Source organism: Sphaeramia orbicularis, chromosome 6 (assembly GCF_902148855.1).
Source record: "Sphaeramia orbicularis chromosome 6, fSphaOr1.1, whole genome shotgun sequence".
In the NCBI taxonomy this organism is placed as follows: Eukaryota; Metazoa; Chordata; class Actinopteri; order Kurtiformes; family Apogonidae; genus Sphaeramia; species Sphaeramia orbicularis.
This window is the reverse complement of record NC_043962.1, coordinates 18,364,207-18,382,381: the sequence shown is the minus strand read 5'-3', so window position 1 is coordinate 18,382,381 and position 18,175 is coordinate 18,364,207. Positions and strand designations below refer to the sequence as shown.

General features: G+C 43.2%; 1 protein-coding gene across 3 annotated transcripts in view; it reads left to right on the top strand.

The window, feature by feature from the left end:
* hipk2 (homeodomain interacting protein kinase 2) overlaps positions 1 to 18,175 on the top strand; it is a 73,581-nt gene that overhangs the window by 18,611 nt on the left and 36,795 nt on the right. The window lies entirely within an intron of this gene.

The window sequence follows — 18,175 nt, the reverse complement described above, 5'->3', positions numbered from 1 at the left end:
GGCTTGCTGAGTTGCTAACTGCTTATTGTGTTAATGTAATAAAATAAGGAATTTTTAGTGTCACTGTGTGGATCATTTTGGCCTGTTTAGTTAGTACAAAACCCGGTGAAGCTCAGATTGAGACAGACCACATGAGGAGCAATGATGTTCTTTAGTGTCAGTGTGAGGTTCAAGAGACGAAAGTGCTTTTTCTTGTTTTTAAAAAGATCTCCCTTATTGAAGAAGGGCACCAATCATGTGGAGTGGCAGCTTGCCCACAGGCATCTATTCACCCCTCTGCTCCCCAGACCCCTGGACCCTCAGCCCCCCATCACCGTGGCTGGCTCCCATTTCCCCCGGGATAGAGATGAGGGGTCAGCCTGAGTTCTTCTGTAATATGGGCTGGTAATCCACACCAGCGGGCCCTGCATTAGAACCAGATGACTCTCTGGGAAGGCCTTTCTTTCTCCTCCCTGTATTTCTTAAACAGTCTCTTTAGCTCATAGCAAACAGTGTGTTTCGGTTTCAGCAGAGGCAACATTGGGGGGACTGTGCAAGGAATCAAACAGTGTCCATGTCAGCACAGAGAGAAGCTTTGTTTTGGGCTCAGGCCTGGTGCCGGGGCTGGAGCTGAAGGAAGAACAGGTGTGTGAGTCAGGGTACCGCAAATGTACACACACAACCATGCACATGCCAGGTGGTGGCTCTGCAACTGTGGATAGAGCAGATCCTGTGGAGTATCTGTGGTCTTCAGTTAGTGGATTCTGTTGATAGAAAAGTTGAGATTTGTTATTCCTTACAGTTTATGATTGACTTTTTATGGATGTATCATTTTTTCATTTTTGAAAAGAAATGTGGCTAGCATTAGAGGCTGTTTTGAGTTAACAGTAAGATAATCCAGATAGCTGCTGTTACAATAGTTATCTATTTTTATGGTCACTTAGTTTAGTGTTTTTAATGCCTTTAACAAAAAACATTAAAAAAAAAAAAAAAAAAAAAAAAAAACCCTCAGTGGAATTCTCCCAAACTTACAATGTAGAAGGATCCCTGTGAGGCAATTTATTTGTTCGTGTCGGCAGGGCAGTGCCGTTATATCAGTTTAAGTAGTTCATCCTGAAGTAAACACCACTAGCTGTCTGTTGTTGCTCCTGAACGGTAGGTCAACAAGCAGGCCATAAAGTGCTCCTGTTTGTTTTCTGGGAAAGTGACGAGTGGAGGAGAGTGGGGAGATCATCCCTTCATTTCCTCTTGGCAGTGGAGGAAGGGAAAGAAAGGATGACATTGACCAGAAAATTACCCATCATCTACTAAAAACCAGACCAGAGACTTGGTGACCCTGGTTTGAGGTATTGGGAGTGGTGTGTCTGTGTATTTGGGTGTTTGGGTTTTTTTGTTGAATGCCTTACTGTGTGCAGTGTGTCAACAAGGTTACATGTTCTTTAGCAGCTCTTATTGTATAAAATGAGGCGAGTTTTGCAATTCAGTTCAAAGCATGATCTCATGGGAGATGAGCACTACCGGTGTCTTAACATTGCATGCAGTTTGGGCAGCAAACAAACTTTGGCTGCGGGCAGAGTTCATGGTGAGTTCAAAAGCTTAGATGAGAAATTCAAGCTGTCTTTGATGATTTCAGATGAAGCAGATAGGAGGATAGTACCTTCATAGAACAGAAATTATGTACAGGTGTTATTCACCTATTCCAGCAAACTGCTTAACTTATATCTGCCACGACATGAAAATACCCCCCCACCACCACCACACACACACACACTCTCTTCTTTTATTCTTGATAAATTAAATATTCGTTTCTTGTTGATGTGCACTCAAGTCGTCTTTAAGACACATCTTCTGTTGGATTAATGAGGTGAAATGACTTGTGACTGAGATAAAAGCAAAGAGGAACTGTAAGAACACATTTGTTTCTCATGTGTGTTTCTCTTTTCCCCCTTTTCTTCTTATTTGAATCTTTTTGTTTAGTTTAGACTGAATAAAGAGCTTTTTATACACAGTGGAGACATACTCACAGGGCCATTACCACTGGCGTTGGTTTATGTCCATTTGGTAGAAATTTCATTGCCCTCACACACAGCTGTTTGCATTTTGGATGTCACAGACAGCATATGCAGTTGACGTTGTATGTGCCATAAGAGCCTTGCAAATGAGTTATGGATTTTCCACAAGGTTGACTCATGCAAATAAAATACCAGTATTCAAGGTAAACAAGTGATGTGTCATTTGCAAGAGCAGCTCTCAGGGTGCTTAGGGTTTCAACTTTGTTCGCTTCAGTGCCTAGTGAATACAGGCTCACGCACCTGAGCTCATCTATCCTTGTCAAATAGGCCTGTCCATAGCATTTCTGCACTCTGTGCCAATGTACATTAATACAGGCAGTATTACAAAGAACATAACAAGGTGCTTTTACTTTACTCTTCCCATATCCTGGTTTTCTGTTACAGCGTTTACCTGCCCTGTCCTTAATTATTTTGTGGTGTTTAGCTGGTGATTACAACAATCTTGGTCCTACTTCTTTTATCCTCCACTTCTCTCCTTTCCTGCTCTTCCTCTCCATTCTCTCCTCTTGCCTATAGCTAATGATGTAACAGGTAAGCCGGCTAGTCAAGCTTACCCTGTGCCAGATAAAAGGATTATTGTCTTGTCCCACTTGGGCATATTTGTCCTATTTATCTCATCGGTTAAAGTCCATGAAACCAGAGTAGATGGATTGCAGCGGGACTTTAACTTTATGTAATTTATGGTAAAGCTGGAGGGACATGGCCATGTAGTCACTGCTGGTACTGAGGATGAAGTGTAACTCACTTTTTCTTTCTGACTAAGTTGCTCAAAAGATACCTACTCATAAGAAGAGCATTGAATATACTGATTCTAGAGAAACATGGTTGGGCGCTTGCAGAAGTTTTAGAGAGATATCTCAAAACATGGGCAGATTTTTGTCTTTTGGGCTAAATTACTCTTTCTTTGCCTAGTTTATGTTACAAGAGGCAGCTGAACTCACCAAACACTGCCTTGGCTTTGCTAGATGCTGCTGCAAAACAGAAAGATGGAGAAAGGGAAAGAGCAATATCCTCTTATGCATCATCTTGAACCCAGCCTGAGCCTGAAGCTGTGTTGAATACATATGTCTACACTTGCCTGCACGTTCTTGTTACTTAATATGCACACATGACAGACCTTATACCCCTTCATGCATGTGCAACATGTATGGTACGTCAGAAACTTAATATGCTGCTGCTGTAGAATATATCTAGAGGAATTAGCGTGTTTGACAGTATGGGTGAAATGAAAGTGAGTCTACAGTGTCTAAGGCAGAAGAATGGGCTTGTAGGCATGTTGTCACCAATAATCTAGAATGGCCGGTATCAGCATACTATCAGTACTATTAGTGTCAAGCTAAAAGCCCCTAGCAGAAGACACATTAATGTATATAGACAGAAATGTCACAAAAACTCTATATAATAAGACTTTTGCATTGTGCTTTTATAGCTGATTTATTTATTCATGTTGGTAGTAAAGATGACTGCAGCTGATGCTACTGTGTGATCTCTGACACCCCTGGGATTGTGTCAAAGCCTTAATAATTGAAGAAATATGTTTCTGTCTCCATCAGGGGCGGCACACTCAAGACTCTAGACGCTTGAGTGTAAGACGAGCCTCTGCTCCACCTGTCTATCTGTCTTGCTATCTGTTGTTAGCGACGCACAACCAGATGGACAGGGCAGACGTTCCAGCACATTTACCCTGCCTTCGTGTGAAACATCAAGAGGTGTTTTAATGAATGAGGTTGCTATTAGTTACTGTTCTGTGAAGTGTGTGTTAAACTGTAGGTGCCAGAGCGGTAGAGAAAGAGAGGTAAACACCAGGATCAGGTTGCTGCAGAGGAAAAGATGAATTAGAAAAGGATGGGAAAGGAGATTTACTCAGTGGAGGCAGCTCAGTTAATAGCGCAGGTGTTGTTTGTGAAGATTCTTGAGGACGGATCACGAAGAGAAAAAGAATTGGGGTAGCGGGATGGAGGTCGGGCTGTGTAGGACGTCAGTGTTTTTGCATTCTTCGCCAGTACCTGGAACGGCGCTCTCTTTCCCCAAGCAGTGGCAGATTATTACTTATGTAGATGAGCATTCATTAGGTTCAGCCTGACTGGGTGGGTGCTCTAGCATGTTGTTACTTTTTTGCTGATGGGTGACTTTGGGTTTTTTAAGTTAGTTTTATATTTCATTTTGTTATGGCCAACTGAGGTCCGGGGTCACCCAGTTATTGTTGTTGACTGCTGATTCTCAAATCATTGGCTATTAAGAGGAATTGGCTTAAAAAAATGGACCCACAATGATAATTACTGCTCGCTGTATTCACTACTGTGCTTTTTATGACAGTCATAACACCTTAGTATGCATGACAGAATCCTAATAACCTGTTTCTCATTTATAATTTGCCTCTGGGCAGCTCTTCCAAGTGTCTCCACAGAGCAGCCGGCAAGCAGGAGACATGTAGCAACTAAGCTAATTAACTACCGGTAGTCAAGCTTATGCATTGAGCATATACAGTCAGCTGCTCAAAAGTCTTTAGGAAAATAATGAATGAAAAACATCTCAGTTTTAAAGAGATGTGTGAACTTTGACACCTCGCTCATGAATTTACTTATTGATACACAGTCAAGACAGCCTATCCAGGTGTGTGTGTGTGTGTGTTGTACATGTGTGTGCACTCCCCCTGGCGTAGGACTACACACTCCTTCGATAAGATTGAGCTCTGAGTTTCACCAGATCGTTTCATCCTAGTTACTCGTCTTTGTTCTCCCTTGCAGTTCAATTTCCATACATTTCCCAGGATATTAGGCTGACGGAAATTAAGCTGCCTTGATAAAATACAGCGAGCCACCCACTCAAAGCTCACTAAGGCTGCAATCTCTTTGCTCTATATTGATTTGCTTATTTGAAGCATGTGATTCGTCCTTACCTGAGCTTTTGGGATGGGTTGCAAAAGGTTGGCAACACACAAGCAAGAACTACTCAACCTTATAGGTGACTATAAAGTTATTGTATGACTTTGCAGCCTATTTAGAAAAGTCATAAGTAGAATGTCATTAAAATGTTCCACCTTGAGTGTAGCATTATGACAACCTAACAATGGAATTTTAGTCTCACTTCTGTCTGAAATTCATTAACCGGACAGGTGAGATTTCTCCCAGCAGTAGACATATATTAATTTTCCACCATGCCACAGATTTGTCTTTCTTTTCTGGATTCAAGCACCAGTGGGTTGGCAGGGTGATGGCTGCCATCAGTGGCTGACTGGCACAGGTGCCCCCGGGTCTAAATAAATCATGAGGCCTCCTGCTGATCCCCCCCTTCCGTCGTTCCTGTATGCCCGCCATCCCTCCGCAGGGAGCTCCAGAAAGGGGGTAGCCCCCACCGCTGTTTTCTGCCTTGACTCTTTCCCGCCCTTCTTCCTTTTCTCTTCTTTCCCGCCTCCCCTCACCTTCCCTTTACCCCCTCCAACCCCCTCTCGCCCTCACCTCTTCCATCCACTTACATGAATATTTAAAAGCTAACACCAAGATGGAAAATATGCAGCAAGGGCAGTGAAAGCCTGCTTTAGAAGAGGAAAAAAAAAAAGAAATGCTCATTTTGGGTGCCTGAATTTTCTAAATTAAGGCCTAGGTGTTTAAGGAGTATTGATAAAACTCATACTGAGCCAAATTTATGTACAGAGACAGAGTTTAAGGATGGAGAAAAACAGGGACTATTGACAACAGACAGACAGAGGGCAGGAGGGACACTGAGAGAGACTGATCCAAGCTATAACTGTCCAGCTGGGGACAGGATTGGGGGGATTGGGGAGGCCCAGCAGGGACCCGCTATTGGCTCCATGTAGGCTGTGTGTGTGTGTGCACGCTCAGACTGACTGCCACTGTGACAGAGAATGCCTGGTGTGCAGAGGCCCATGCAGGCTCCCATGAAGTTTTCAACAGAACAAAACACATGCATTTGTTTCCTCAATTGGAGGAATTTGCTAATGTGCATATACGAGGGTAAATAGTTTGGCTAATTTGTGGCAGGCAAGTGGGCAGAGCTCTCCGTCACTCAGCCAGCCAGCTGGGGCCTCTGTGTGGAGAGAAAAAGAGGCTTTGATGACCCACCGTCCATCGCTCTCTTGCTCTCTCTCGCTCTCTCTCACTCTCTCTCTTGGTTCAGTATCATTGGTGCGCCACACAATAACTTTATTTTCCTCTAACTACCATTTTAGCGAGTCTATAGTCTGTTTTTATGTCCCACGCCACTCCCTCAGTTTCTAAATGTGTTCATCATGCTTGACAGAAGATGTTCGACAACCCAGTGACACATCGCTCATATTCATGGTGACAGTTGTCGCTCCATAAAAATGTTGCTATTTATCATTGCAGATGGTAGAATTAAATGAGCCTCTGTTCTTACCACACAATCTATTTTCAGAACCACTCATAAAGTTGCAGAGGGATTTTTCGGTGTGACTTATAGATTCCAATTATCAATGGTACACTTCACTCACTTATGGTAATTAGTTTTAGATAATATCTATAATGTTTTGTGTTTTTGTTTTTTTTTTCTTTAACCCTAATGCAGTTAGCTTTAATGGAATTATGGCTATGGTATAGCAACACAAAAGGTTTAGAAGTTGTTTTTGTTTTACCCTAAAGCAGGTCATGAGCCAATTAAAGGGTAAGCAAAGTGTGTGATGTGACATTCATCAATACTAAGGGTATAATGCAGTTATCTATTCCTGCTGAAGTGTTTAAGATTATGATACCAACTGTGTTTAAATGTCAGAAGAAAAAAAACAACAAAAACATACTACTATCCACCAAATATCCATCAGTATAATCCTTAATTCGAGTACACTGTGTCTCATAACATTTCTGAGGATGAATCAAAGGAGGTTTTCATAAAAAAAAATGTTGTTGCAGTATAAAGGCCTCTTGAGTCTGGTGAAGTAATAGGCGAGTCACAAAACGAGTCTGAAGCAAATCCTATTTCACCCAAGCTTGATAAATAATTTAAAATGACTAATAGCGCCTAGTGACAGAGAATGTATCGCTCTGGTGTATCAGATTGCGGCGGTTTTGGCCTGAGGCGTAATTTGTTTGGAAAAATAATTACTCCTGTATTGGATACTGGTTAAATATTAAAAGGGTTAGCATTAGGAATGGGGCAGAATCCATGTGTGTTTTAGTCTACTTCTAGGGAATCCCACTGTTTTAGACATCATTACAGTAGACAATCTGCCACAGCATATTTTATTGCTAAATTCAAGCTAATTCATTGCAAATTTTCATAAGAAAGAGAATTGCAAACTAATGAACTTTCTTTGTATGCTTAGCCATCATTCTCTGACGACTAGTCCCAGTGTTTTATGAGCGAGGAGTGTTGGATTGTCTGTGGAGTTCAGCTAGTTATTAAGTGCATGAGCAGAGAGGGACCAAAGAGCTTTAAGACCCTATATATCAGCCCACAGAGGAAACAAAAAGGCACATTTCAATGAGATAGTAGATAACAAAAAGACAGGAAAGTGGCAATACTATAAAAGGGAAAAAAAAAAAAATAGAAGTTACAGGGTTTCAGAAAAAAAGCAAATTAGCATTATATGTGACAAGTAGCTTTTCAACCATGCAGGGCATTTGGCTACAAACAAATTGTTCCGTTTTCACATTCTCAAACGACCTAATTGCCTTGCAGGATTATCTGATTTACAGCATAGTGAAATATGTGTTTGAACATATCTGCAGCACAGACAAACACATGTGTAAACACATGAATTGAAGCACCAGGTGTGCCCTGACTAGCCATCACTGAGCAGAGAGAAAGCAGTATCCTGGTGTGTGCTGTCAGCATGAACTGGACATAACTCACATCACCTATTTAAACCCAGCAGGGACATCAAAAAGCAGGAACACCACCACACAGCCTTTCATTACAGCTAGAATCTATATATCATCAAACAGATGGTTTCTCTTAAACAAAGCCAGTGTTGTTATCCTTGTAGCCAGCAAAAAGGGAATTGCATGAAACCTCACTATGGTTCTTTTCATGGTGGCATTTCCATATACATGCACTAGTTTGAAGGAAACCCTGTCCACTATCATCCCTGGAGCAAACTTTATAAGTCATTCCCTAACACAACTCCACCAACACTAATCATAAGCAACTAAAGATTATGTGAAAGGGGATACAGAGGGTTTTCACAATGTATAACACTGAAAGCTTGAAGACGTTTAATAGAGAGAAAAGCTCTGTAGATTATAGCCTAGACTTTACACAAATCCAGACATGACACAAAACCACCAAGGTGGATCCTACACAAGCTGCTGTTAGCACTATAAGTGTCAAAAAATGTCTCATTTGAGCGGGAAAAGCAGTTAATGGTAATGACATAAATAAAATGTCCTTGAGTTCTTTACAAGTGTGTACAGTTCTTCCTTTTTTGTCCTATGTTTTTGTCAAAATGAATGGAGAACATTAACACGCATCATTTCACATGAGTTCTGAAAAGAGTCTGTTGTGGCCATCACCATGGCAACCAAGGCTCTTGTTCCAAAATTGTCCGCTGCCTCTGAAGGTGCAATACCTGAACTAGACCAGGGCTGTTTTGATCTGCCTGCCTTCCCAACCGACAGCTGTGTGTGTACTTTAGGGACAGGGAGGGCCCTTGAGCCACACTCATCTTGCTGCTATTGTTTGCCCAGGTGGACCAGGACACCCAGCACCCCCACCTCACCCTGCCCCCAATGCTACCCAGCTCTCCTCCTCCTCCCTCTGTTACTATCTCATTCCCTCTCCCTCTTTCTCACTCGGTCTCTTCGTCTTTCTCCTCTGCTTCTCTCTGTCTTTGTTCCACAGGGACCTGTGGTCCAACTGAAGCTCTCGGTTACACAAAGAAATCCAAATTGGCTTTCATCTGCAGCCTGTTACCAGCTGTGTACATTCTGCATTTGTGCTTCCTTGCAGGGTAGAAAAAATATAGATTTTGCACATGACAGTGTTATTATTATTGGCTTTGAGTCATTGCTGTCCTTGCAGTAACTTCTCATACAACTCCAGAGTAGGTTTGTAATTCTTGTTAAAGTCTTTGCCATGACTTTGCTGGTAGCAATGTTTTTAAATATGTTCCTATCTTCCATTTTGAAGCAGGTTTAAAATGCAACAGCAAGCCCATGCTTTACTTCCATCCTGGGTCAGCATGTGCACCAAGCTCTTGACATAACACACGTCGGTAGTAGAGCACAAAAGACCCCACAGGCCCAAAGTCCTAGGCTAACCATATTATTTTAACAGTGTCACCATGGTGACAAAAACGCTTCAAGCCAGACACAAAGATGTGATTTTAGGTGTTTCTTTTCCTGTGTGTCACTGAGATAGTAAAAAAGAAAAAACAAAGATGTGTCCCATTTAGCATTTTCGGAGTTTCTGTCCTTGTATACAGCATTGCTTATGGTAGAAGAACAGCTGAGAAAACAGCAGGGAACTTTCATTAGCGATCCCTGCCCTGCCCCTTGTCCCCTTTATCCCCTTTGCTTCTTTCCACATCTTTCCATCCTTCATATTCTCCCTAAACCCCCTCCCTTCAGTGTCCTCCTGCTTCTGTCCATCCTTCTCCATTTCCTGCACCGTGACCTCTGTCCCTCATGCAAATCTGCCTGGCATTTCAATCACCCATCCAGAAGCCATATAGGATCACAAAGCCTCATCCCTCACAGCTGTCTATAAGGACACAAAGCTTTGATATATGTGACATGTTGTTGCGTAAAGTTTTTTGAGCGTTTGTGTAGAAGCTTTTCATGAGCAAGTTTTTGAAGGTTTTACAGACCTTGGCGCTGGGAGATGCATTAGGATAGAAAAAGAAATATTATACTATTGTACAGAGGAGCAATAAAATGAGCATACATTGATGGGTATGTTTTTCACCCCTTCAGAACAGATGGTAACAGAAAAAAAAGAGGTCAGATACTGTTTGTGCCTCTGCCTTCCTTTTGTGCATGTGTGTGCTAACAGGTGTCCTCTAGTCAAATAGCTGTACCCACAAACATCATATACATGCATGCTGCTGACAGAGTTAACTTTGCAGCTCACGATTCAGACGAGGGAAGCGTTACTGCAGGAGGAGAGAGTTTAACAGACTCCTTGAAGTCATGTGCACATCTTTATGCTGGAGTCTTCCCTTTGAATCGTCTGTGCACACTGCAGCTCAAATCAATCATAACTACAGCACCTGTTCTACAGAAATGCCAGCATCAGTTAAAAGGGCCCCTTGTTTGTTTGTTTGTCTGTCCTTCTGTCTTTCTGTTTTGTTTGCCTCATCTTCACAAGAGCACAGGGAAAGAGGAAAAGAACGGATGACTAAATGCAGTGAATCATAAATTAGTTGAGGAGAGTCGAAAACCCAGTGTGAAAGCACTAGCTACCTGACACATTTCTGTCTTATCTTTGTTTTCAGCCTCCAAAAAACGATTCTCTTTAACTCCTAAGTCTTGGCTTATGAAAAGATGCTATTGTATGGGGCTAATTGCATAAAGGCTGCTGCAGAATCATCTGGGGACAAGTCATAACAGCCACCTTTTAGATATACTGCAAACAGCTGAAGCAATGCTGACACTGGACTTTAGCTTATCATCCATCATGAATGTTCAGTGCACAACAGATGATGACCTGTGCAAGCACAGATTTTAAAGGTTTATTTGATAGTAACTGGCTCAACAATGAACTAAAAAAAAAATTAAGATTGTTTCTACTTGGGAAAGAAACAGTATTTGTTAAAAGATGAAGGAAGGACAGAAGCATGCTCCAACAGACTGCCCGCCTCCTTCCCTGTTGTTAAGCGGAGTGTGAGGAGTGCTATTTGCATTACAAGGTTCCTGTGGAGCAGAATAAAACACAGACAGAGCTGTGAGCAAAACGGACACTCTCAGGGTGGCCCAGCACTAATTGCGACCGGGGTGCATTTACTGATTATAGTTAAGTGGTCCAAAATGGTCCCCTGCTCTCTGTTACATTGACCCACTCCCTCCCCTGGTGGATGTGGTCAATAGCAGGCCTGTTGAGATGCCTTTCCGCTGAGGGAAGAAGAAAACAGGGTCCAATCGTGCCTGTCTCCTTGCTTCGTCTCCTGTAACCAACAGAAGGGGAGACACAGAGGATGGGAATGCTGATTTTAAATGAAAATTTATAACAACACGTACAATAGAGTAGAGACAGTACACAGTAGGCTGATATTTTTTTGTAACTGATAAGGCTGCTGAAATAAATGATGAATTAAGATGCAAATACGGAATCAAATCTGAGGCTTTTGCTACAATATTCAACAATAACTGAGGAAAAAAACACTTTTGTTCTTGGGGCATTGAATCTTTTTGGTGCGTGCATGTGTAGCTCATGACTATTCATGCTGTCTGCAAAAACATGCATGTGTGGACAAATGGAAATTAATGGAATGCAAAGTGGAATGTAAATGCAGTTTCAGAGAAGAGGGGGGGTTAAATCCTAGCTAAAGATCCTAGAAGGCTGCTTGCATCAACAGGGCCGGGTCAGTATTTTTTTTTTAATTTCCTCTCTTCCCTGCTGCCGATGCTGTAATAGGAGGCCCCGCAGAGGGAGAGCAGACTGGGGGTGATATAACAGCCACTGGATCACAGACGCTTTGATCTCCCCTCTGGGTTTCAGTGCGTCTATGGGATAGTCTTTAGGCCTACTGATGAGGAGGTGGAGATCTCACACCCCCTCTAGTGCCAGCTCACTATCAGGTCTCTTTATTTTTCCTGACAGTGCATATCTTGAGCTTAAGTGCCAGCTTTTTTTTTTTTTATGTGACACCAGAGGATTTGTTTGCAGTTTGTTACATTTATATTACAAAACACAGACTTATATAGATGTTCATATTCTTTTTCCTTTTTTTTTTTTTTTTTTTTTTAGCTCATTTTCTCAACACCCAATGCTAACCTGCTCGCAAGTAGGGAAATTATTTGTGCATAGTGCTTTAAAGGACTTATTTCCTCATAATTCTTTTTTTTTTCCTCAGAGGAGGTTCAGGTCTTTCAACAAGTCTAGTGTTTTACATAACACTTACACAGTGATGTAATTCCTCCTCCTTTTTGAACACTAGTGTCAGAAACACAGGGCTGTGTCCCTCTCGCCATTCTGTCTGCCCTTGTGTCATAATCTTTCTTATGCCTGGCCTGATCCCGCTACAATTTATGTAATTAACTGATGTCACTGCTTTGGATTGCTTGCAAACACTGTATCACTGTGGCCCTGATTTCTCTAAAAGAAACAAATCCTTGAGGGCATGTGGTCTATTAAAGCTGTTATTCACATAGCTTACAGTTATATGAGAGGGGGATATTAAAAGTCAGAAAATAACAAGCCCCATTACATAAACATGGAGAAGTAATTGGGGTAAAAAAAAAAAAAAGTTTTTTTATTGTAGGAGCTAGCAAAATTACAACATGCCAATTAGAGTGAGTGTTTTATGAGTTTGGCTTTCTGACGTAGAGGGATTTATGTGTGAGCATGTGTGTGTATGTAAATGTGTGCTTGGAGTCAGGAAGGGTTAGCCTTGTGTGACTAATACAGCACACAACTTGTGCTTATTAACCACAACAAGAACACATAACAGCTAGAGGTTGTTCTGTTCTTTACAACAAAAAAGATTCTCCTATCATGGCTGGGTGGGACGCCTTTTGTTTGTGTACATGACTGGCTGTTTGCACTCCTGTATGCACATCTGTGTGTACAAGCACAAACAAACATCCAACTGTGCTGGATGATTAGGTTTCCAGGGCATGGCCAGTGGCTCGTGCAAGTTCATGCATCCATATAGTGTGTGGGAAGGCGGACGACCTACAAACAGCCAGACATATAGACATAAAACCAGATGGAGGACAGATGGACAGGCTGCTAAATACTGAGATATAGACAGACAAGGAAAGGTAGGGTCTGGCTGCAGGGAGATAGAGGCCCTTTGAGTGAACATTTAGGTTATCCAGACTGGGTGACTGTGTCAGACGTTGCCGTTGCCCTCAGACATAGATCAAACATAGAACCAGTCAGCCAGGACACATCACATCGCTCAAGGCCCAGTGCGGGGCCTCCTGACTGGGGCAGGGACTCCGGAGGGGAGGAGATCCAAGGACATCTCCTGAAGTTTCCATGGTTGCACGTCTCAGCTAGATCCAGCCTTGTTTATATCACCAGAAACATGCTCCGCTGCACCGACCCACATTAATGAAGTGCTTGCAGACTTAACCCTTCGGGTGCCAGCTAGACAGCCCAAACAGCATCGCATTTGCATGGTACTGACGCACCATTTGTTCTGTATACTCATTTCATTGCCAGTGTGACATTTAGATGAACATGTGATGGGAAATGAGCCTGGTTTGTGTTTCCCATGTCCCATGCACCATCCCTGATGGTAATGAGGGAGAAAAAGGCCAGAGGAGATGGGTGGGGTCAATATGCTAATAGTGGGTGTACATTTTGATGCCTCGCTACCAGCATGGAGTGGTGTGGAAAGACGGGCGATCATTCTCCACCTCCTTCTCCCTCATTATCCCCCCGGTGAATCTCTCCATCTCTGTCCTCCCCCATCCCCTGCTTTCTGCTCTCATCCCTCTCCATGCCCTTCACTATCTTGTCTCCTCCAACCCCCACCTCCCCCCCCCCCCCCCCCCCCCCCCCCCCACATCTCCTTCCTGGTACTCCTCACACCCACCTACCCACCCCCCCCCAAATGCCTCTCTCACAGAATATGAGATACATTTGTTTTCCTCTGCCAGGCTGTGAGAGTGGGACGCGTGGCGTGCAAAGTGCTGATGTGTTGGTTTCTGGGTAATTATAACATCCCTCGGTCTCCAAGAAAACTCTAAACTAATGTTTAATTTGCCTCTCCGCTCAAAGGAAGCCCTCCTTTGTTATTGCTGTGGCAATTAGCTGGAGCCAAGGCCCAGGCATTTCCTGTGATTGTTGTGATTTGCATAGAGAGTGAATCAGAGAGAGTATCAAGACCCTGTACCCCTCTTCTCTCACTGCCATTACCACCACCCACTCCTCCCTTCCTACCTCTTTACCTTCATCTCCATCTTTTCCATCTTACACTCTTGGTACACTGAATCTCCATCAGTGGCCTAGCAACAGAAACTTACACCAAGCATCCGATACCTCTTGTTGTGATTGATGGATAGGAGAGGACTGACTGCAGGGTATAGCACAATGATTTTATACTTTTTCCCATGCAGGCAGAAGTGCCAGCCACCACATGTCTCTTTCCTGCATAATCCCTAATGGTCATTCTCCTGTTTTAGCCAATAATTTCTAATTAACTCCTGGTTAGTTACCTAGCTGGTGGCATTCCACTGAGGATGGAGCAAATGGAAATTGGTAATTTGACGTATAAACATACTGCTGGTGGTTGAGAATCACATCACATACAGCACGCGCAGGCAACCTTCTACAGTACGAGATGCACACACGTTTTGAAGGTGGTGTGGCAGCATAGAGGCCTGGATATAATGAGATTATCAGTCAAAAAGTGAATGGCTAGATGCTGGTGAACATGCTGTTTTCACTCCAGAAGGAATATCATTAACTTGCAGCAATGCACTGCCTCACAGCAGTCATTGCATTTTTCCTCAGGTCAGATACCAAATTGATTCCTCTTAATTGATTAATCTCAAGCTGAATGCAGATGCTGTATTTTATGACAGCATTGGAAACCTGCATCAACATTTCTAATTTCTATATAAATAGATGTGTCATATTTGTTACTACTCATTACTCGTGATTCTCCTGATTTTCAAGCGTTAAACCTCACCTTAATGAACTCCCCATACAACAGCTTATTTCCATAAAAACCCCCAGTTGCTGCTTTGCTAAGCTTTAGTTTCATTATAAGACCTGAATGAATTTGCATTGCCTTATCAGCACCTGCCTCTGTGTCTACGCTTACTATAATAGTACTGCTGTGCGATATGATATCCACATTTCCTCCGCTGCTTCTCTCTTACACTCTCATCAGATTATTAGAACTGGTATTTTCCCATTTGTGGGTTTTAGTGCTGAGAGCCGTGGCTTCAGGGAGACTGTTTAGTAGAGTGAAAGATAGAAAGAGGGAAAAGGCAAATGAGAGAAAGACGGGTAGGCAGAGAGCTAATGGTTATTGAGGGTAAGCTGCAGGGGCTGTTAAACCTGAGGAGTGGCTAATCCATGAAACGGTACTCTGTGCTCATCTGCTTCGGACTGGTGTGGCATGGTCCTCGAGTGGCACATCCAGGGCCCCGGCAGTCAGACATAGCCTCCTGATCTATATTTCAAAGCTGAGAGTAGAGAGGAATTCAGTAATGAGCTCCCATCTTCCTTTTGGTAGCGGAAGACTCTCTTTGTGGAACTAATTGAAAGTGGCATGTGGAGCGCCGGGGAGCTCTTTGGGGGCTGCGCTGCATTTCAAGGGATGTGGAGAGATAAGCCTGCATGCCGCTGTGGCTTTTGTGTCACAGGTCTGAAATAAACAGGTTTTTTAAAGGAGAGTGATGCACTTCACTGTTGCTATTGTGGGGGCGTTTGTGCTTTTTTTGTGTGTGCGATTGTGTATGTTTTTGGTTTCATCAACCTGTGTCCATTGCTGAAATTACCCCCTTTCCACATACACACACACACATACATACTCATCCTGCATCTCCTTCTTTCCCTCCCCTTAATAAATCTGGTTTTCTGTGTCAGCTCATCAGTGATGCGGTGTGTATGTGTGTGTACGTGTGTGCACATTTGTGCAGACACGTGTGTGTTATTTGGGCTCTCAGAGCGCACTGGAGGAGCGGCTCTGATGGGAGATAGGCTTTCTCTATTACAGATATGGAAATGGCCCGAGACGTATGCAGTTAGGCTGATATACTGCGTGGCATTTACTGAAATGATGAAACAGAGCCTGGCCTTAACTATTTACAGACACACACGTCCAGGAACAAATATTACATCTTTATGTTCATGTGCACACACTCCCATTCGGAGACATGTAAAGTGCATTTTGCAGAACTTATCAGATGTGTGTGTTTAGCCTTTCTGTCCATTTGCTGTTTATGAGTTGTTTTTTTAAACCAGTGAGAACATCATGGACAGGAAGGACACATGTCGTTGAAGCTTCTTCATTTTTTTTTCTCCCTAACTCAGCTCTTTGCATTCCTTTGTGGTTAGAGTAGTGGGAAAGTGAATATTCTTTTCAGCATGCAGTACATCTGGATCTCTGAATTTGCTTAAGGAAATATAAATGTATCTCCAGGTGCTGATATTTAATCACATGCATTTTCTCACGTCTGATTGTTTAGCAAATGACAGCAGCCACCTCACTGCTGATCCGGTAGGAAAAGGAAGCTATTGTCAGATACCTAAGCCGAAGTTTTGATAATACACATACAGAGTTTACAGCAGACCAGCATTCTGTTTCTATGTGGCTTTGCAAACTTGTCTCATACATATATTTATTGAATTGTGAGGTCATTTCACATATCGACTGCTGTTCCTGTTTGCTGGCAACAAGGTAGACTCCCAGCCGCAGATGAAGTTATCAGATTATGTAGTTTGTTTGCTGACATGTCTTTTTCTCCTTATCAACATAGCACACCTTAAAAGATACCACTGCTACAAGAAGGTAAAACGATTCAGCGAGAGCAGGTTTTGAATAAGAACTCATTAACATTCTGGCAGCTCTTTGTCATCAAAATCCACTGTTGTTTTTGGCCTCAAACACTTATGCCTAACCTCATCATGTAAGCTTTGAATGAGCCAGCGCCAGTGCAAGCGAGATCAGTGGAGACAGTTTTACCTTTTAGAAGAATTTAAGATTCTGAAGCGACTCTGAAAGAAGAATTTATTCTGTTTTGAGGAGTTTCGGCTGGTGAGCAGATGAAGGAGGCGGGGATGGTGATGGCCAAAGTCAAGCCAGGGAGGCAGGGAACAGTCGAGCTCCATGCCCAGCTGTGAAGCTGCCCCTGGGGCTTTGGGAGGCTCTGGAATGTGGCTGATGTGAGTCTGGGTTTTGGCTGGAGATAGCAAAGGCTCCGGGGATGCAGCTGCGAACATGGGTGTCTGTGAGGTGTGTGTGTGTGTGTGTGTGTGTGCGCGCGCGCATGTCCGTACCTACTTCTAAAGAAAGTAAACCTATAGAGATGAAGCAAGAGAGGTTATTTATGGATGCAGTTACAGTATGGGCATGTTTGAATTTGTATGTACAGTGTTGTGTGTGATCCTTTAAAGCTGAGGCCCCATCCTAGGGAAGGACCGACATTCGGACTCATTTCCTGTTTGAGGGTTCAGGGCACGCACTTTTGCCTTGCTCACCAGAGACGTCTGGAATGTGAGACAAAACCAGATTACAACAAGCTACCTCCCTCAAGGATTGGTCCGTTTGCCAGTCAGCTGAGAGCTGCTTTGTTCACAGCGAGCCTGTCAGGAGGAGATGACAGCTAGCTTTTGTTCTGGAGATTTCCTGTCCTTTCCTGGGCAAAGGGTCGGTTAAAGTGCACTGAGGAGTCACAGCACCACTCCCTTGCTCCCCCTTACTCTTGCCTCTTATTTTTTTGTTAATTCCTCACGCCCTCCCTTTTTTCCCGCCACTTGAATCCCCACCGGTCATATTTCCCACCCACCGACCAATTATAGTGCCCTATGTGTCGGGGAGAAGTGATCTGATTGGCTGTGTCGGGGTTGTCTGCGAGGTCAGAGCTGTGTTCATTTCACACTCTGTTCTTTTGGACTCCTTCCAGCAGCACCCTCCGAGCACTCGCGCACAGAGCGGCGGAGAAGAAGAAAAGTCAAAAGAGGGGAAAGAAAACGATGAAAGAGAGAAAAAGAAGGAGACAATTAGATGAGAAAGGGAGAACTCTTTTTGTATGCAGCCTTCAGTGTGATATGATTTTTTTGCCTAAGAAATTGTAAATGTATCATGTTTAGTGCTTGGTTTAAAATTCACATTGACTACATCAGGCACCTCCAGTGGTAGTGCTTGTACTGTAAAACTGTCTGTTGCCTGCGACTCCACAACAAAAGGAAATGTTCAGAGCCAGAATGCCTTTGTTGTGTGTGTGTGTGTGTTCACTGAGAGGGAACGGTCTTCCCTCTGGGCAAGGTAAGCTAAGACAGGAAAACACCTGGTTAAGGAAGGCAAC